This window comes from Lissotriton helveticus, chromosome 2_1 (genome assembly GCF_964261635.1).
Source record: "Lissotriton helveticus chromosome 2_1, aLisHel1.1, whole genome shotgun sequence".
NCBI lineage: Eukaryota > Metazoa > Chordata > Amphibia > Caudata > Salamandridae > Lissotriton > Lissotriton helveticus.
The window spans coordinates 1,922,354,811-1,922,377,250 of record NC_136059.1 but is presented as its reverse complement, the minus strand read 5'-3'; the positions used below and the strand labels follow the sequence as shown (position 1 = coordinate 1,922,377,250).

The 22,440-nt window shown below is 47.1% G+C and overlaps 1 pseudogene; it reads left to right on the top strand.

Annotated features, from left to right (window-relative positions):
• Positions 1-22,440, top strand: part of LOC144820342 (calcium-transporting ATPase type 2C member 1-like) — a 36,602-nt pseudogene that overhangs the window by 5,191 nt on the left and 8,971 nt on the right.

The window sequence follows — 22,440 nt, the reverse complement described above, 5'->3', positions numbered from 1 at the left end:
CGCGGGACGCGCGCGGACACGCGCCGGGCGAAGCCCGGGCAAAGGGCGGGCCATCTGTGGCCGTCCGGGGCTGGCCAAGGCTGGGCAGGGCCACTTCACTAACTTTCGCCCTAGGACATTAAAAGTAAGAGGATCGATTTCCATAAGTATTGTATGTTACTGTGTTGTATTAGTCTCAAATATAGTTCACGATATTAGCGCGATCACTATTAGTATCAAACTGTGGTGTCCATCTAAGAACTCCTATTCCTTTGCTACATTTTCCGTTTTGGATTTCTGTCTTATCATCAGAGGTTGTTTTAAGGAACATGAGTTCACGCACTAGTATTGGAAGGTTATCCCGGGTGGGTGACTCTGTTCAAGGGACTTTAGATAGTTTTATCACTAGGGCGGCTTCCGTATTAGAAAGAGAAATGCTTATGACGGAAAAACGCCTTTCTCTGGAACTTATGCAAAAAAAGCGATCCTCCCTGGGTATTATTAAATTAGCAGTTACTCCCCCAACCCATAGAACAGAAAGAGATCAAAACCGAGGGAACGGGGATTCCCCGCAGTTACAACAAATTCAAATACCCTCACCTGAGTCAAATAGAAATAATTCCACTCTAGAAACAACACTAGACATTTCATCTGAGTCACATTTACCTGTGATGTCTGATAGGTCACCCACGAAAGTCAATCCGTCTATTAAAAATAGAGTCCAAGGATCTACTACAAAAAAAAGGAAGCGTAGGAGGGACAGCCAGGGTGGCAGAAGTGCTAATACACGAAAAACATCTCGTAGCCCTGCAGGGAATGTACAACTAAAAAAAAGAAAGATCGCGTCAGTCCACCACCTCTCATCTTCATTTTCCATGGAAGATATAATGATGAATATGGAGCACCTGCTTAAATCATTAATATTGCCATTGGTAGAGAGAGTTAAAAGACTGGGTGACCAATTGAGGGTTATAGAAAAGGAATTGGTAAAGCAAACAGAACTGATTAGCGATCCAGACCCACTCACACAAATAGAACCCAATAATAACTTACTATCAGAGCATAGATTGGCTCCCAAATTACATAACGGGGACCTACTGCCCGCACAAGATCAGAATATTCTGGCTTCCCACTGTACAGATAAAAGCCCGACTACCTTAAGAGGGAAAGAAACGGAAGGGCGGGCTAAAAAACAGGGACTCCGCCAACAAATTGCTACTGGGCCCCCTCCTCTAATTAAGAGGCGGAGAGAAAATCAGATAACAACAGATTTGCCACCTGAAGCTGTACCCTATGTCATGGTTTTGACTGGAGTCCTGGAATTACTGAAGAAAAATTCAGAGGGGTATCAACAACTATTAAACAAAGTGATGCATTGGCTGAGTAAAAACAGACCTTCAAATATTAACGGAGAAATCCTCTATGTAAGGAGACTGGGCTGGGTGGGTAATCGTCCAAAGGATATAATGGGGGACGCTGTCATTATTAATTTTAGGGACCGAAGAGCAGTAAGACACATCGGTGAATGGTATACTGAGGGAGGAAGAAATTAAATTTCCACACATGATTTAAGTTACTTTTACCCACAACCACTCCTGACACACTCTCTAAGATCCGGTGCCCCATATAGGCCGAGTGTAGAATGTCCTAGTTTCAACGTCCCTACTTTCAATCACTTCTCCACGCTCTCGGGGCTGGAAGGAGTCGATTGACTTTCCAATCAGGCCATTGTGGATAACTCCAGATGTAAACATTCCCCATCCCCAGAATTCCTATTGGTTGGTAAGACAGGCAACCAACTAAACATAACGCGGGTTAATACTTCGTCATTGGAATTTATCCCCAAAGAAACCACGACAGATAGTGCCGCAAAGGGCGGCAAAGATTCTATATCTATGGTTGCAGTCCCACTCACAATTGCCTCAAAAAAGACGGTGGAACTTGGTACGACCGAGGTCCAATTAACAGCTTTGTCTACTACATCATTGGATAATATCCCAGCTATTGAATGCTCGCTGATAAAGCTTCTTTACTGGAATATAGCCGGTCTTCGCCCAAAGATAGAAGACGGCACTGGGCTGAAATGTTTCACCAATTACAATATAATTTGTCTTCAGGAGACTTGGTCCACCACCGAAATTCATCTGGTTGGCTATAAAACTTATTTTTCTCCCACATCAGCTGCAGTTTCTGGCAGGGCTAAAGGCGGTTTAAGTATATTTATAGCAAATACCCTAGGGGGAATGAAAATAACACCGATAGAACTAGGGGTAAATTACCAGTTACTTAGCCTCTGTTTTAATAACAAGGACACTGTTCTCCTTCTGCATTTCTATAACAATATGTCAGAAGGAGAACTGCTGATGGTTCTGCGCAGTCTGCGTCATAAATTATCTTCCCTGATGAGGGGCTTTGGGGGTAAAGAAGGGGTAACCATTATCTGGGGAGGGGATTTTAACCAACACCCATGCCATCAAAGTAATATTAGTCTCTGTGGCCTTGTGGACGAAAATGAAGATCCCATAGTCCATTTCCTCCATTCGTGTACTGGAAACTATTTAAATGAAACCCTTTACGACCTGGATCTCATAATTTCCAACAAAAAGAATGCCACTGGTCAGTTGTTGGACCCAACATTTCTCAGGAGGGGGAGTCAAACTACGATAGATTTTATTTTGATATCAAACACCTTGGTCAATCGTGTTATTAGTTTTGCTGCCCTGATTAACATATTAAGCGATCACTGTGCCCTTAGTTTGGAATTTCATTCATTTTACCAGCATCCCATGCAAATTATAGTCAGTGCATTGAGACAAAACACTCTGCACTTGGACAGAATGAACGGATTTTCCATAAAATGGGACAAAGTTGACCCCTTAGATATAACAAGGAAAGTCATAAAAACAGCTTACCCCTCAATCGTAAAATGCTTGAATTGCTTGCATCAAATGAGGAAGTTCTAAGCAATTTCAAGGTGGTCCTAAAAACAATAAATGAATCACTTTTGCTAAAGCCAAAAAATAGCCAATCAAGGAAAGCAGGCTGGTTTAACCACAGATACACATTAGCACACTCCAAATTAAAAATAGCTCTACAAAAATCAAACAGAGTGGCAAAGGAAATCGCAAGCCTTAGGAGGGACTATAATGTTGCACTAAAGGAGAGGAAGTCTGAATTAAAACAGGCTTTATGGGACCAACTACATAAAAGCTGCTCTGATAAAAATAGTGCAGCGTTCTGGTCAGTGATTAAATCCCCTTTTTTAGTTGATCACAAACATTTACCCTCTTTAGATGTGGCTATCGATGAATCAGTCTGGGTGGCAAATTTTTCCAAGATTTTCGAGAAAGGATTAGCCGACTTGGGAGGCGATTCGGGTTCTTCCATTAAGCTCCCTGAACCGAGTTACCCACTTAGATTAGAAATCACCATCAATGAGGTACTTCAGGCCTCAAAGGCTAGTAAAAACGGCAAGGCACCAGGACCAGATGGGGTTCCTATAGACCTATTCAAATCAAATCTAGATCTGTGGGCTCCACTGTTGACTAGGGTACTCAAGGCAGCTACGGAGGTGGGTCTACTAGACTCTTGGACAAAATCAATCATGGTCCCCATTTTTAAGAAAGGAGATCGTCAGGAAGTATCCTGCTATCGCCCGATCTCACTGCTGGATTCTCTGGGCAAGGTGGCAGGAAGAGTTGTTCTAGAGCGTCTCCAGCGGTGGGCGGACGATGGCACGGTCCTCTCGGACTTTCAATTTGGATTCCGTGAGGGATTTGGCACAGTCGAACAGGCTCTAAATTTGACCATGTTATTGGGTAAATATGTAAGCGTGAAGGCAGGCAGATTGTACATGGTTTATGTCGATCTGTCTGCAGCTTTCGACTGTGTCTCCCATGCGAAACTCTGGTCTGTATTAACAGCAATGGGGGTTGATCCACCATTGGTGGACTTCTTGCGAGAGCTATATTCCAATGGTACCGCTAGGGTAAGGTTTGGAGTAAAGAGCGAGCTGTCAGCGCCGTTTGGGGTAGAGCGAGGAGTTCGGCAAGGTTGTGTCCTGGCCCCCTTTCTTTTCACACTCTATACTAATGGCCTGGAGATGGCCATGTTGAAGGGCGGCCAGGACCTTCCACAAATAAAAAATCGTCCGATACCCGCTCTGCTCTACGCGGATGACGCTGTGATATTGGCCCGCACCCCTAATGAACTCCAGAAGGTGCTGGATAGATATTCTGAATTCATGGGGAAGCTGGATTTACATATAAACATAAACAAAACTTTAGTAATGATAGCGGGAGCAGGGAAAAAAGTGGTATAAAGCATTTATTTTAATAAGGAGAAACTCGCAACTACAGAGCAATACCCATACTTGGGAATCATTATTGACCAAAAATTAAACTGGAAACCCGCAATTGAGGTCAGAAAATTGCATTTCATGAGATAAATTGCAGCCCTTATGAATTTTTCACAAAAACTGGGAAAGAGGCCGCCGGTGGAATTGTTAAAGATTTATAGAGCCAAATGCCAGTCAATAGCCCTATATGGGGCAGGCGTTTGGGGTTATGCAAATACCAGCGCCCTGCAAATGGCTGAGAATGCTTTTCTAAGATTCCGCCTGGCGGTACCAAAGAGTGCGTCCACTTTTTCTTGCCACCTGGAATTGGGGATTCCTTACTTGTCAGATTTAGCCAAAATTCGACCTTTTCTTCTTTGGCACCGAATATGGTCGTCAGAAAAAAATGTGTTTACATAGCATATAATCGCAGGCAGTATGTCTCTGGATTATTCACACAAAATTGGTTGGCTATCTTATGTAAGGAAATTCCTACATGATTTAGGACTTGGAAAAAACTATTTAGTTCCAAGTTCTATCCTGGAAATATCGAGGAAAACACTAAAAGCTATTTCTCTTATACATTTAGAGGAACTACGAATCACCAAAGAAGCTATTAAAACTTCTGTGCAACACTCTTTGGCTGTTCAAATTACCTTCTCAATCCAGCCAATTCTGACCCACGATTTTACATTTTTGAGAGATTTCTCCTGACTAGGTTCAGGCTAAACCTCTTACATCGCCTGATTGCTTTTCCAACTAGGAATAATTGGGATCCAGTATTACCACTTTGCCCGTGTGATGACATGTCTATTCAGGCAACCATCCATACTTTCTTTTTTTGTAAATATTACAATGGACACAGAAAGATTTGGTTGATTCCCTTACTAAAACACATGGGCATTAGAAGATGTCGTCCAGCCTTGTTAGCTCTGCAGTTTTTAGAAGAGGAATGGACATCAAAGTATATAGTTAAATTTTTTAAATGTATTTTTAGACATCGATTTAACCTGTAAAAAACTACTTTTTAACTAGCTGCTTCGTTCAAAATAGAATCCTTATGCAAATGTGAAATGGTGAGGAGTTTCACACGTTGTAGTTCTGTTACTGATAATGTTCTGAACTGTAAACTTTTAACATTAACTGCGATATGATGTTTTATCTGTGTAATTGCTTTTATGGTTTTTATATATTGCAAAAACCGAATAAAGAATACTACTACTAAAAAAAACAAAAAAATTATTAAAAAAGGAGAAGGAAGGAAGGCAGTGGCGGGTTGCGGCTGGGAGACTGGCAGCCGGGCTGCACTGCCGTGGACAGCCGGCACCGCCATAACATCCCACCAAGGAGGAGGCTCCAGACAGGTAAGGTCAGGCCTTACAACGCTGAGGAGTGCAAGGGAGTTGTGAGGGGGCAGGGAGGGTGCGGTGTGGCTGGGGGGCAATGTTACGGTGCAGGTTACTCCACCAGGCCACAGAACTCCACGGACTTTCACATAGTTTTCCTGTAACTCTGTGAAATGCAACTGAGTGCAACTCTGCGAGCTCTGTCCAGGGTTACTTTAAACATGACACCATTGGCTTTCTCCCAATTGGCACATTTATTTACTTATAGGCCCCTATTAAGTAGTACTACATGTACCCAGGCCTGTAAACTAAATGCTACCAGTGTGCCTGCAGCACTTATTATGTCACCCACTTAAAAAGCCCTTTAAAATTTGTCTTAGGCCTGCCATCGCAGCCTATTTGCAGTTTTACAACACCAATTAGACCTAGCAAAATAAACCTTTTGCCAGGGCTAAACCCTCCGTTTTTAATGCATAAAGGTCACCCCCTACTGAAGTCCCTAAACAGCCATTAGGGCAGGGTGCATTGTAGTTAAAGTGTAGGACATGTGTTTTTAAGTTTGACATGCCCTGGTAATAAAACACATACAGCCTGATTCATGTACGGGCCGTTTTGCGTGTCCCTAATAGCGAATAATAGCGACTCGCTATTGAGGAAACGCAAAACGGCATTCATGTACGTTTCGGGGAAAAAATAGCGAGTCGCACGCGGTCGCTAAAGCCGTTAGCGACCAACTAAAAACGCAGAAAAATCGCTATTCCAGGCTACCTGCGACGGGATTGCGACTCGCAATCCCGTGCGATCGTGAATGCGACTCGCAATCCCGTGCGATCGGGAATGCGACTCGCAATCCCGTGCGATCGGGAATGCGACTCGCATCCTCGCGCGATCGGGAAAACGGGAAGACGCATTCCGAGCACCGTGATGACATCACAACCAGGAAGCAGGCAGTTCCCACCCCCAAACACCACAGTGAGGCTAACCTACGAGGGAGCAAGTCGGAAAGCAGACGCCAAACCAGCGATAGCGACTCCACAAACGACTGCAATAGCGACCGCCATGTCTGAGGAACCTGTCCCTGGCCCCAGCAACAGCGCAGGACGAAAGCGAAAGCTCAAGTTCTCAGAGCAGGAGCTCGAGAACCTAATTGAAGGGGTGGTGGCCAACCATGACAGGCTGTTCGGGATCAACTCCAGGAAGGTCCCAGAGCAAGACAAGCGCAGGATCTGGCTGGGAATAGCCTCCAGCGTAAACTCGGTGGGTGTGGCCGATCGGTCATTGGAGGAGCTAAAGAAGCGCTGGTATGACCTCCGAGGTCGTGCCAAGGAGAGGGTGGCGAAGCGCCTTGGAGAGGCATCGGGCACTGGAGGTGGCGGATCGACAGTCCCACCCAACACACCTCTGGAGGACCAGGTCGAGGACACCCTTGAGAGGGAGGCGTGCGTTGGCGTGACCCCTCTGGACTCCTCCCGCCCCACCCAAGACACCCAAGGTAAGTGGCATGCGACTGCGACCCTGTCCCCTATGACCGTCCCTGACCAAATAGGCTCACATAACGGCCCTTAGTCATGCCTTTGTAGTGCATCAGGAAATGCCCTGAAGCATTGTGGGAGATGTAGTATGTCCACAATGTAGTAGTACAACAATGCAGCCAGAAAGGTTCCAAAGTACGCAAATCCACATCCATCCAGGGAATGTCACCCAGCATGCATGTAACATCTGCACGTCTGACAGTCACATGCAACTAATGAGTATCCACTTACCCTCACAGGTGGCGCAGAAAGCAGTGACAGCGAGAGGCTGCAGATAGATGAGGAGGCCCAGGAGGAGGATTCACAACCCGAAACCCAGGCACCAGCCCCTGCCGCTGCAACAACACCAGCAGCCAGGCCCCCCACCATTGCGGCACCTGCATCTGCCGGCCCACCTGCAGCCAAGGCCAGGCCCCACACCGTAGCTGCTCCTGCATCTGCCCGCCCACCGGCAGCCAAGGCCAGGCCCCCCACCGTAGCTGCATCTGCATCTGCCGGCCCACCGGCAGCCAGAGCCAGGCACCCCACTAATGTGCCTCTAGTCCCTGCCGCACCAGCAACGCCTGCTGCGACACCACCTGCAGCTGGTGCAACGAGATCTGGGGCTGCGACAGCGGCAACACAGCGGCCGAACAGCAGGAGGGGCAATGGGCATCGCCATGCCTGTATGAGCGTGGAGAGGCGCATGCTCAGGATCCACCAGCGCCAGTCACAGCAGCAAGGAGCCATCCAGCTCCAGCTGCACAAAATTGGCCGCAATGTGGCGGGAGTTGGAGACCGGATGGACCGCATGACGGCGGCCATGGGCCGCATGACTGCAGCCATGGAGGAGAACACTGCTGCGCTCATCAAGCACCGCAGTGTAGCAAGCCGGCGCCACCACCAGCTTATGAGCCGGCTGTCCTCCTATAGTAGGTCAAATTATGTGGCTGCAAATGCCACCACCCAGTTGTCGCGGCGCTCCCTCACCCAGCAGCACCAACTGGTCCAGTGCTGTGAGGACATCACCAGGGTCCTGGAGCACCTAACCACCGCGGTAACGGCACTACACACACCTGCGCTACCGGCCACTGTAGGGGGTGACGATGCCAGTGAGGGTGCCTCCAGCGTGAGCAGCCAATCTGCCACACAGGTCCCGCCACCTAGGCGCAGCACCAGGGCAACGCCTGGTACAGGTGCCCAGGATGAGGATGAGCCTCAGAGGCACTTGGGCATCACGCGCAGGAGGCGCCTTTGACACTGTCTGAAGTACACTGGCACAGGCTGACGCTAAGCCTGCCAGGGACCTTCACACTGCAGTATGAAGGAATACTGTAATTTGTAAATAGTTGAACTCATGACCTTTTTCTTGTGAATGAAACAAATACATTTTTTTTGCTGCACACATTAGCCTTGTGTAATCATTACATTATGCATGCAATTGTGATATGTGGGGTGGGGGAAGAGGGTGGGCTAGAAATTGTTCGCTGTGATGTGGTTGCGACGTCTGTGGCCTTCAGCTGGGTTCTCCCCGCGGGCATGGTGCGCATGTGCTGGTGGCCGGTCGTCCCCTTCAGATTCACTGCCTGAGATGTCAACAGGTATCCGGCGCTTGGTTGCAATGTTATGAAGCATTGCACAGACAGCCACAATGCGGCAGCACGCAGCAGGACTGTAATACATGGCCCCACCTGTCTTGTGCAGTATACGGAACCTGCTCTTGAGCAGGCCAAATGTCCTTTCTATACAGTTCCTTGTCCGGATGTGCGCAACATTGTAGCGCCGTTGCTGAGGTGTGGCAGGGTTGAGGTAAGGGGTCAGGAGGTATTCCCGTAGGGCGTAGCCACTGTCACCTGAATGAGAGGAGCAGATGTTGATTGCCTGTGCAGCGCAGTTACTTCATTGCAATGTGACATTGTCGACAAAGTGTACTTACCAAGTAGGTGTCCTTCCCCAAACTCTCCCCTGAGCAGTCGTGTGTGGAGTCCGCTGTGCCTGAAGATAAAGGAGTCATGGGTACTCCCTGGGTACTGGGCCACAATGTCAGTGATGATGGTCTTGGCATTGCAGACCATCTGTATGTTGAGGGAGTGGTAGGACTTCCTGTTGCGGTACATATACTCCGTGGCAGCTGGTGGGCAGATGGCGACGTGGGTACAGTCTATGCAGCCGAGGACATGGGGAAAATGGGCTACATTATAAAATTGTAGTTTTGTCAGGTCCAATTCCTGTTGGCTCGTGGGAAATGTGATGTGGCGGTGGAGCTGGGTGAGCATGGCGTCAACAAAAGTGTGGAGGCAGCGTGACATGGTGGGCTGGGATATCCCCCCAGCAGCCGCTACTATGCCCTGGAAACTGCCGGAGGCCAGGAGGTGCAGGCTGCACAATACCTGCACATGTGTAGGCACAGAATTGTTTCGCCTTGTTGGGTGCTGCATGATGGGGTCGAGTTCTTGTATCAGCCAGGTGATCATTTCCCCATTCAGCCTGTATTTGGCATAAATCTGTTCTCTGGTTTGGCCCAGCAAGGTGACCCGCTGCCGGTAAATCCTTTCCTGCCTCATGCGTCTCCTCCGTGCTGCTCGCTGTAGCCTTCGCCGCCTCACCACCATGTACATTCCTGGCATTGTGGAACGCCTAATGCTGCTGCTGAATGTCCTTATGTGTGATTGGTCAGGCCTGGACCTGTTGGTGATTGGCCAACTGTTTTTCAAATTTTACTTAATCATGGCTTTTATGGTTACCACCTGCTTTGAGTTGTCCTTAATTTGCGCCACGCAAAATTGCGATTTTGGGGTTTTCCGCTATTGTATATTTTTCATGAATGCCGATTGGGAATAAATTGCGTTTCGCTATTCATTTCGCAGAATCCGTGGTTGGTCGCTATTTCCGTATCGCTAATGCGCGACTACCGGGACTCTGCGACTATTATAGCGTAATCGCTATTTTAATCGCTAATCTGTGTTAGCGAATTCACTATTTTGTACTTGAATGCCGATTCCGTGTTTTGCACCCGCAATAGCATTTTCGCAGCCATTGCGGGCGCAATTTCGCTTCATGAATCAGGCTGATAATGACAATGGGTTGCCTTGTTGCATTTAATAGGTACTAACCTTTGATTAGGAAAAAGTATACATTTTATGTTTGTTATCAAAAGAATTATAAGTTAAAATCCTCTTAAATAATAAAATCAGATTTAGAGATACAGTTCTGATAAAAACACTTCTAGAAAGTTGACATTTTCATGTCTAACCATTTGGTGATTGCAGCTTGTGCCTTGGGTCACATGACTGAGAATAGTTAATAGTTGCTCTTTCTGTGTTCCTCCCAGACAGTGAGACAAAGGAGGACTTGAAAATGGCAGGAAGAGCTATCTTGCCAGGATGTTTGGGGCAGAGCTGCTCCCTGTGTCACTTACATTTCAAAGGGCTGTCTCTGGCACGCTCACAATGGAACTTGACCCCAGCCTTCCACCCTAGACCTCTCGGTGCCTTTGCAGGGACAAAGGAAATTTCCAGACCCAGATGTGGGGTGATCTAGACGTTTTCCTAACTTCAAAGGCTGGTACCAGGTGTAAATATTGGACCCTCAAACCAATTATTCATTTCACTCTTGGACCTGTAGACGATCCTCCAGAAAGATTGCCTGTTACTTAAGAGAACTGCCCTGCTCCTTGAGGCCTGCTTTGTACTTCAGAGGACTTCCATGCTCATAACAAAAGTCTGTCCTGTTGCTTGAAGCCTGCTTTCCACCCTCAGAGGACTGCCCAGCTACTTGAGGCCTGCCATGGTGCCTGATCCTAGCACTACCAGAGTGACTCCAATGGCCAGTAGGCTGGCCTAGTAGGCTGGCCTCGTGTGTGAGCTGCAAGGACAAGACACACTCCAGAAACCTTGAACTCACATCTGGCCTCAGACTGAAGTGAGTCCTGACCTCCAAAATGGCGCTCTACTTGTCTTGGACCATTGAACATAAGCTGAAGGTACCCTCAATCCAAAATTGGAAATGTAGAACTTAGAAAAGCAAAAGGTGGGCTGAGAACTGACAGGAGACCAGGATCTACCTGCTCACCGATTCGCCCAAGGTGCATCGTCAGTCGACCTGACTTTGCAACACTTCCCACTACATCCTTCTATGCAGCAGCAAATTCTGTTGAGCGGCTCCTGTTGGAAGTGGATCCAACCTTATGGAGCAGTCATTGAAGATTTTCGACCTAAAAAAAAGTGACAACATCTGAGCGTAGAAATCTTCACCACAACTTGGTCCAGTGCCTCCTGGACGACAATGACAATCCCCTCTGCATGGCAGACACTGCAGACCATATGCCTTCCAGGAATGCAACTAACTGCATGAGTTGCTGCCTTGTTCCCTGGATGTCACACAGCAGTGTAGCCTGCCCTACAGAGAAGCTTTGAAACTGATCAACAGCCTCCTTAGAGAGCACTACTGGATGGAGAGAGGTAGTAGCTGAGGTGCCGTGGGTGAAGACGATCCCAGCCTTTTTGGGTGCTGGGTGTTCATTTATAAAGTTATATATAGCGCGAACATGATCCTAAGGGATATCAGAGTGCTTTACAATTGGAGGGAAAGGAAAGGTAACAGTTGCAGTACATGTGTCAAATAGGAATACCAGACAGAGCACATATCAAATGGGACTCACAGAACAAGAGCAGTTACAATATAAGGGGTCAGCAGAGAGTAAGATAATCACAGGTACATAGCGAAATAGGAGGGGAGCAAATGATTCGGAGAGAAAGGAAAAAACCAAACAAAAAAACCCCTCAAGAATAGTATTCCGTGCAGGGCTAAAATATGTAAGTCCAGTGCATTAGAGCAGACGATCCAACATCCTATTAAGGTAAGAACTTGTTTATAAGGAATCTTTTTACTTCCAATTTGAAAGCAACCTTGGAGGATATTCTACGTATTTCCTGATTTCCAGATCTTCGGTGCAGAGCCGGCGAAAGCTCGACGACACGTTCTCTTTTTTGCAGAAGATCTGAGGTTTCAGGAGGAGAGAGTTAGCACTCCTAGAAGGTCTACCCCCTCTGGATAGTTCCAGCATTTGCGCTAGATAACTGGGGGGTTTGAAATGGAGGGCTTTGTGAGATAGGTAGGCAATCTTTATCTGTATTCTTACTCCGTAGGGCAGCGAATTTAAAGATTTTAAAACTGGAGAGATGTGCACATTTCTTTTGGTACCCGTAACCAATCTGGCCGTCGCATTCAATGAGCCACTTAGTGGGGACAAGGTATATCTGGAGAGACCACAGAGCGTGACACTGCTATGGTCTAGCCTCTGCAAAACAAGCGCATGGACCACTTGCTTGAAGTTAGCTTGTGCGAGGAAAGGTTTTAGATTCCTGAGTATCCTCATCAGGTGGTTAGCTCCCTTGCACACATTGCTAATATGAGTCTTCATGTTCAAGTCCTTGTCCAGGGTGATTCCGATAGATTTAGCTGAGTCAATATTCAGCCCCTCCAGGATTACGCGATTTCGCTATTTGCAAAAAAAACCTTGAAATCAGCACTTTTGAAAAAAGGCTGCGCTTGTTCCAAAGTGCCCACGAAATTTGGAGCTTTTGCCATCCCCACTGAGTGCCACTAACTTCAGAGGAGGCTCAGCATCTTCAGCAGGAGAGCAACTCTTTCTATTATCTTCATATTTGGCACGAATATCCAAAACCATTTCACATTGGTGTTGGATGGGAAACACCAATTACATCGATGTCAATACATCGCGGTGCCATCACACCGCGACTTTTACTTTGCAGGATCGTTGGCATCGCATGCATTCACTACGCATGCGACAACGGCGCGATGCCATTAACATCGCATGCGATTACAACGCATGCTTATGCCTGCGATGCCAAGAGAACTAAAAAGGCAAGCCTTTAGAGCCTCCAGCGGAAATAATTGTGCAAACACACAAGCCTTTAGAGCCTGCAGCGGCAATAATTGTGCAAGCCTACAGCAAGTACGATGAATTCTGCTTTGAAAAAATGCAAGTACGATGCAATAACTATATTAATGGCAACTAAAAAGGCAAGCCTTTACATGTGCAAAGACAACGATAACTCGCTTGCAGCTGGAAAGGGGTGCGAGCAAATGTGCAAAGACAACGGAGAGCCTGCAGCAAGTACGATGAAATAACTAAATTAATGGCAACTAATTGTGCGTTTTTTGCTTTGGACAAGCTCGATGGAATAACTCGCTTGCAGCTGGAAAGGGGTGCGGGGCTGGTGATGTGTGGGTGGTGGATGTATGGGTGCATGGATGCATGATGTGTGGGTGGTGGATGTTTGGGGTGTGGGTGCATGATGTGTGGGTGGCTGGATGGGTGATGGATGTGTGGATGGATGGATGCATGATGGATGGATGGATGGATGCATGATGGATGCATGATGGATGGATGCATGATGAATGGATAAATGGATGGATGGATGGGTAGATGGATGCATGATGGATGGGTGGATGGATGGGTGGGTGGATGGATGGATGCATAATAGATGGATGGATGGATGGATGGATGGGTGGATGGATGCAAGATGTGTGAGTGGTGGATGTATGGGGGATGGGTGCATGATGTGTGGGTGGCTGGATGGGTGATGGATGGGTGATGGATGGAGGCATGATGGATGGATGGATGGATGGATGCATGATGGATGATGGGTGGATGGATGCATGATGGATGGGTGGAAGGATGGATGGGTGGGTGGATGCATGATGGATGGATAGATGGATGGATGGATGGATGGATGGATGGGTGGATGGGTGGATGGATGCATGATGGATGGATGGATGGATGGATGGATAGATGGATGGGTGGATGGATGCATGATGTGTGGGTGGTGGATGTATGGGGGGATGGGTGCATGATGTGTGGGTGGCTGGATGGGTGATCGATGGGTGGATGGATGGATGCATGATGGATGGATGGATGGATGCATGATGGTTGTTCGGGTGGATGGATTCATGATGGATGGATGGATGGATGCATGATGGATGGATGGATGGATGGATGGATGGATGGGTGGATGGATGCATGATGGATGAGTGGATGGATGGGTGGGTGGATGGATGCATAATGGATGGATGGATGGATGGATGGATGGCTGAATGGATGCATGATGGATGGGTGGATGGATGGGTGGGTGGATGGATGCATGATGGATGGGTGGATGTGGGGGGTGGGGGAATAAAGGTTTTATCGAGGTTTCAGGGGAGGGTGTTTTAAAGTGCTCACACTATAGAGTAGACACACCCTTAATCACTAATAATTTATTATAGAAACAACATTTGTGAGGACAGAGGTTGTACTAGAACTAGTATAAAGGACTATGTGGAACACATAGAATAGGAAATAATACCCCAGGAGTTTTTTCAAAGAAAATTAAACTAACAATATATGGTTCGTAAAATCAATGCTTGCATTCGACTTTGTATAATGAACACTGCAGCGAGTTCCAGACCCTTGCATCACCTGTGCTCTGTGTTCTGCAATCTATGGGGACTCCGTTTAACAGTCCGCTGCACATGTGAGCTGACCATTGGCGCCATATTTGTGAGTCTGTAAGTATTTTGGTGCCATTTAAACATCAATACAAACGATACGTGCGCACAGCTGTGTGGGTAAGAAGAAAGGTTGAGGGCACACCTGCCGTTGCGATGTAACTGCCGCACTGTAAACGCATGCAAAATTATTTTTGCAATGGATCATCATACAACCGTGTTGGATTCTTTGACTACCAGTGGGTGGCGCCTTACCCCAGCTAATGCAACAACAACCCAGGGTGAGTACACTTTGATGTACCTTAGCCTTATTTCATATCGGCAATCCTTTCTGATGCACGCAGTTCCCGGTAACCAGAAGCTTCCTTGTCCTTCAGTTATCGGTGCCGCCTCGTCCCCGGGGGAAGATCGCCTTCTCATTTTAGGAAAGACCAGCTGCCTCTTTCCGATTTACACTGGCCTCCACACAAAGAAAGCCCATATTATTATTTAGTTTGTTTAAGACTCAACTTCCCTAAAGTGTATTTCCTATGGAAAGATGAAGGTTTCCAGATCTGGAGATCCCACTGGTAGATGCAACATTGCTTTTATGGGAACACTAGTCCGAGATGGGAAAGCAAAGGGAATTGTTATTGGAACAGGAGAAAATTCAGAATTTGGTGAAGTCTTTAAAATGATGCAGTCTGAAGAAGCTCCAAAAACCCCATTGCAGAAGAGTATGGATATACTTGGAAAGAAACTCTCTACTCCTTTGGTATTATAGGTGTTATCATGCTAGTTGGTTGGTTGCAAGGAAAGCAAATTCTTGACATGTTTACAATTGGTGTTTAGATGTGGCTGCTATTCCTGAAGGTCTACCGATCGCAGTACCAGTGACACTAGCACTTGGTGTTATGAGAATGGTTAAGAAGAAAGCAATTGTGAAAAAATTGCCCATTGCGGAAATCCTAGGTTGCTGCAATGTCATCAGTTCTGATAAAACTGGGACTCTAACAAAGAATGAAATGACAGTTACTCGCATCTTTACTTCTGGTGGACTGCATGCAAAGTTCACTGGGGTTGGCTACAATGGAAGTGGAGAAGTGATCCATGAAGGCAAAGTTATTCATGGCTTCAGGATAAAATCCTTCTCTAACATTGATGCAGGATATGTACGTCCAACAAGACTACAAGACTACATCAGAAAAGCGGAGTATCCCTTCAGCTCGGATCAAAAATGGATGGCTGTCAAAAGTGTGCACAGAACACATCAGAATAAACAAGAGATTTGCTTTATGAAGGGTGCCTTTGAGCAAGTGAATCGATATTGCAATACTTACTATTTAAAAGGGCAGAATCTGCCACTCCTGGGGTGTTAGAGTAGGACTTGTGTGGTGACCGTGCTGCTCGTGTACTAAGTTTCCAAATCATACATCGACGGTTGCAGATTTAAAGACATCTACTGACCGGAAGGGATTTATACAATTTGGAAAGGCAGACTCATGGATGCGAGAGATATGTATTTATTGAAGTGAACCTATACAGATAGAAGGCGATCAATCTTCACACCCAAGTACGTTTCTACCTAGGAATAAGACCACTGAGGTATACCTACGATTGCGAGTCATGGAATGCTAGTAGGACATAGGCATACCCTACAATACCATCCGTTACATGGTTTGAAATTCAAAGAGAAGTGGTCTAAACAGACTAATAAGGATATCCATACAGAGTATAAAACGTTTTTTGAGTTCAGATTGGGAATTCTGCTAAGAGGTCCTGAGGAAGGTGGTCTCACTCCACCGAAACGCGTCGACCTTGCGTACTCATCACATAACAATCTGTGATTCCTCCGACACAGAATTAAGTATGAATGTTGAATGGATGAATGTGCATGTCTGAGATTGTGATATTTATGTATTAGTTGATATTCTCTCTGCTGGATATCTGTGTATTAAATTTTCTATTGTTAAAGCTTATATAAAAATATTTGGTAAATCAATGTTTCAAAGTAAAGAATAATACGAAGCCAATATACAAAAACAAAAAAATGAGAATATAATAAATAAAATACTCTAAAAAGAGGAAAAAAATGTTCACCTTGTGTTGAGAAATTTTCTTGAAAGTAGTAATGCTGTAATTTGTTAAAATTAGAAGGTTGTGGAAAAGTAAATTTTGCCATGTTCTATGTCCCTACGTGTTCCCCCATCTTATGTTATATGTGCATGATCGATATGCATATGTATTCCCTTATGATCAATTAAAGACGCAATTCCAGTTGTGTCCAACTCTAGTATGCCAGTTTCCAGTTCTCGTGAAAGCTACGAGTATTAGGCCCATGTAAACCTATGTTGCCACGTTTCACAGTGTGCACGTTAATTCATTGAAAAGTCCCCGTTTCTAGGCCTCAAAAGGGCCCGGACACCAGATTCAGCTCCTGTCTCCTGAACCCTCTCCGAGGAGCGATACAGCCCCCACCTGTACCCCTGACCCTTCACTTACTTCCTGCCTCACAGTGCCCGGCTCGGCCTGGCTCTGCCTCCCAGTCTGCCAAGAGTATGTTATGCTTCTAGTTATCAGTCCAACTCTCCTTCTCTGTATTCCTAAACTACTGAATCGCATCAATAGTTTCAGTCATAGTCTTGTCTTTATGTCTCCATGTAAGAGAAATACTGTATTAATGTTCATAGAATATTCCTCGCCACGCACTACATGTAGAATAATGCATGCACCAGTCTTAGAGTCGAGTAGCCTTTACCCTGATAACTTTTGGATTCTATCAACATGTTCTCTAAACATCAGATACCAGATAGGTTTTAGGTACATGTCGCTCTGACTCCGCAGACTTTAGTCTCCTCTTCTAGTGCAGAAGTCATAGCCCCCAGTTCTCCCTGGTAACACGTCATTGCCAGCTTGCGCGCACCACTAGGTTAGAGGTCCCAGCTCCCCAGGTAGCCCCCTCCATGTTTCCGCCCCATTTGTGACACATTCTGTTACGTTTGCATCACATGTCTATGTACACGCCTCCTGTTACACCCACTTACTGCCTTATCTTTCGCGACTGCTACGAACCACGCCCACTGCTACGCCTACTGTATTGACTGTAATGCAATTGTTTTAGTATATATATGTTATGCACTGTTATTAAAGCTAGCGTCCATTATTCCCATTCCTGCCCCCGGCAGCTGCCATCCTATTCCCGTGCAGGTTGTCCTGTTCCTGTCCTTTATGCTTTATTAAAACCTGCAAACTCCAGCTACCTCGAATCTTGACTCTTATTTATTGAGCTACCCGTTTATTGATTATTCTGAAAAAATAGAACCGGTATTTAATTATTTATTTACCACATGATGGCGCCCGAATAGGGACTTGCCCTTTCCCCACGCGCCGGAGAAGCCACGCAAGCCCCCTGACCCTCTGCAGCCGTGACGGAACCATACTGTGCACGTGCAGATATTTCTGCTTCAAGTATCCCTCAGGCCCACGGAGGAGACGGAGGTTGCGGTCCAGCATCCAGACGAGGCGGTGGAGGAACGCGGCGAGTCCCGACCAGAGCCCAAGCCGAGAGTTCAAGGTCCGAGGTATCCGGAGGCCCACCCGTAACTGAAGTCCGAAGTTCGTAGTCCGTCGTCGTAGCAGTCCAGTCCAGTCCGAGGCCTTCCGTTCTTGCTGCCCGGTGAGTACCGTTGCTGGGGTAGTATCTAGACAGGGTCAATTAATTTGTCTCTGGTCCGTGGGTTTGGGTACGCAAATCCAACACGAAGTGTCCACCTAGGTGGATGCGGGTCCTGACGTGTCTCTTTATGGGACCGGTATGTTTCGTACTGTTTCAGCAGTGCATCTAGTAATTCTAGTAAGTTCCGTTCTCGAGAAATTCATGTGTTCTGTTCTCAAGTATTCCAGGTAATGTTTCTGTCCGAACGGTTATTTTAATGTCATTCAATGTGTATTCAATGTCGTGGTATGAATGATTTGTTTTTCAGTCATTATTGTGTTTATCGTATATTGTATTGTGTTCAGTATTCTAGCCTAAATCATGCCTCTGTTCTCTAAGTTACGTCAGTTGAAAACCAGAAAAGGTCTGCTCAAGGAAGCAGTTCCTGTCCCACCTAGGGACAGTCCAGGACATTTTATGTATCATAAGCATGGCTTAAGTGCCATAATATATCTAGATTTATGGTCTGATTATACCAGACATCTCGAAGAGAAATATAGATGGCCTGTATCAGGCACATGGGATGCCGAGTGCATCATGCGAGTAGAAGAAGCATTATGGAAAAAGAAAGCCAGACAGTCACAGAAAGATGCCATCGAGTTATGGTGCAAAGAATCTCATAAAAGAACCGAAAAAGAAATCAGAAAAGCAGAATTAAGTAGAGAATCCACAGAAAGAGCCCAAGAAAGGGAATTAATCAAAATAGGTGAACGAGTTAAAGCCGAACAATCAGACAGACAGAGGAATGCCCTTATTAAGGGTATGTACCCTCTTCCTGCCGAGGGCTTGCCAAAAGCAACCCCAGAGGCATCCAGTAATTTTCCGCCGTCACTGGTTCCGATTAAGCTACGTCACAAACCGACCGCAGCTGATATTTTTCTCTCGTCCTACTTGGACGACACAGTCCCAGAGTATGCAAATCCTGTTCCGCCTGCTCCTGTAAATAATGTAATTCCTGTTCCTCCAGCCACCGGGGCACCCGTTGCAGCACCTGTTACGGTACCCCCGGTCCAGCATACAGTACAAGTACCCGCTACATCAGTCACTCTCCCAGCCCGTACAGTACCCACCGACGATTCTAGTTTAGGAGCCGCGGGGGGAGGTTCTCCTCGTACCCCGCCTCAACACAGACGTATGACGCTACATGAGCTAGCGGTACAGCGTACACCCAAATTTCAGTCCGTTGCAGATATCAAGCGAGCACTTACCGAATGCCGTTATGATCCAGTCCCAGGCGATGATGATATGGTCTTGTATTCATTGCGTGTAAGACGGGTGACCGAGTATTTGGACACCCTGCCGAATATGAAAGGTTATCTAGACAGAATATATCATTTTATCCGTACAGGAAGAGATCCAGAAAGTATTGGCGACACCATGGTCCAAAGAAAAGTCGAGATTCAGCTCATGATTTTAAAGTTTCTAATTAACTGTTTAATAAGAGAACAAGATTATCCAGGAAAAGATCCAGAAGAAATGAAAGTCCTGACCAGGTGGAGTGACCATATAGCCGAGGGAAGGCACAAGACACTAGCTAGTATAGAGAGTATGTACAAGAAAATCCGTAAAGAAATAATAAAGTTACACGAGAAACGAGAAGCAACACAAGCAACCGAGAAAGAAAATGACTGTTCTACTGAAGAGGTAGACAGCGAGAATCCTTCCAGAATAGCGTATGTAGGTAAAACTAGACTTTCCGACCGACATTCACGTCTAGACTACAAGAAAACTGTTTCTTCTCCAGTACCAGAACAGTGTTCTCTAGAACAAGTATTTCAAGCTACCGATCACATTCTGAAATCACGAATCGGTTATAGTGAACTTAGTACTATGCATGAACAAGAACTAGCCCGATCAGCAGTCCGATGGGCTACTGATTCTACCACTTTTCCAGATGAAATAGTGGCACAAATGTTTCTGAAACTGCCCCCAGCCGAGCAGCGACTGGTGGGTATGTATATGATCCAGCACCTTGTAGGAAGGTGGCTACCTGACTATGGTTACCCCAGATTTTTTGCCTGTGTTTAGCTGGTTTTTTGACTTAGTTGACCTGGTTCCCTGCTAATCAGGGCCCCAGGCCATCTGCTCTCTCTGTAAAATGGATTCCATGTACCCTAGGTACATACCAATTGGAAATGGACTCCTTGTCAGCCCCTGTAGAATGCACTATAGGTGCACAGGGCACAGGAGCCACTAAGGCCTACCAGGGGCTGCAGCATATCTTTTGCCACCCCTGGCTGGTTCTTAAATTGACACAACTAGCTGATCACTCAGCTGGGGTAAGGTGGTGTACACACCCCTTGCTTAGATATAGTATACCTATGTCTAAACCTATATCTGGACACATGTAAACCTGTGAGCCACTCCTATAGACAGGCCTCACCAATCCTGGAGGCTAGGTGCATGGTTTTTATGTGAGATGGAGCTCTAGCATGAGCTGAGCCTGTCTGCAGCCGTCGGGAACAAATCCCTAAGCTGTTTCAGGATAAGGCCATACCATATACTATTAAGTGCCTTATAATCCTCGCGGTTATTTAGCAACTCTGGTTTGGCTTTATCAAAACATGTCGTGTAAGGTGTCATACGCTTTGGAATACCATCCCCTCGCCAGTTCTGGCGACGGGGATGGCATTCCACCCCTCTAGAGGGGTAAGACATGTTACTTCACTTTAATGCGGTTGATTTCTCCAAAGGCCTTAAGATCCACAAAATGGATGCCTCTGCCACAGACAAATGTCTGGACCCCTGGAGCTGACCGAAACCCAGTCAAGGGGGTCCTGGACAAAGGGTTTCCTGTCACAGGAGGGTGTCACCGCCCTCCAGACAGGAGATAGTGTATTGTAGCAGGGAGGTTTGAAAGAAACCAGACACTGCCTGGGGCGCACAAGGCTGCCCCTTGCATAATCCGGCCAAACCGGTTCTGGGGCACTCCAGCCCTCGTGCCAGGGCGGCCTGGATCAAAGGAAGGGGGTGTATCCACCCACTTCCTGGGTCCCACCCATAGGAGGGGACCTAGCAGGTAATCACGCCCACCAGATTCGAATAAGAGTGGGAGCAGTGCCAATGCACATCAGATTTCCTGGAAGAAACATTTGAAACGATATTCTGGACCCTTCGCCCTCCATCTCAACGTGGAAGCCCGAAGAATCTCCCTTGTGGTCAAGGAGTGACCACCCTGCAGCAGCAGGCACCATCCAGCCCTCGACGTCTACTTAGTTGCAGTTCCCGCCGGAACTCGAGCGACTGAGATCGACGAGATCAAGCCTGCCCAGCTTCTAACAGCCCGATCCACAGTCCCTGCAAAGCTGAGACCCGTGGAGGCGACCGGAAGCGTGGGGCACGCCATCTTGAAGTGACCACGAGACGCTGACCGTGCAGCCCACGAGTGACCCTCGAAGCTGTACACCGGGGTTTGAGAAGCCCCCACCCTGAGCTACTCCTGAGCCGAAGTTCAGCCCTCCACACTCGACGAGTGCTGCGTGGGGCCCTTTGGCACGATTTGGCTCAACGCGTTGGCCCGGTCACTTGCCAGCTGGCTTGTGGTCCCTGTGCCGACGAACTACAAAAGAAGACTCGTGATTCTGGTTGCTCCAGATCCACACCAGCTCCCCTGAAAGGGAGCCCCGACTCTGACCTTCCTGGTCCGAGTGAGACGCCATCTTCCAATCCCGCGTGGATTGCTCTTACCAAGGCTTGTTTGCTCCAAACCGGAAGCCGACTGCACCGACGGTGAGAGCCTGCGTGGGACAGATCGTGACCTGCTCCTGGACGTCGCAGATGCCCCAGAGCCCACGTGACAGCGAAGAGAAGCGCCTCGACGACCACCTGATTGCGCCCGACATTGCCTGGTTCCGTCCTGGTTCCACCCTGGTCACTGCTGAGTGACCCAGACTCTGTCCCCTCTGCTTTCAGGTACTCTACAACTTGAGTCCACCCTTGGACTCCACCGGACACTTCGTCTTCACCCTGCCTGCAGCCCTTTCAGCTTCAAGCACCAAGAGCCTGCGTGTCAAAACCCGACGCCACTTCGACCCTGTGCACCCACTTCCTGTGGGTGAGGTA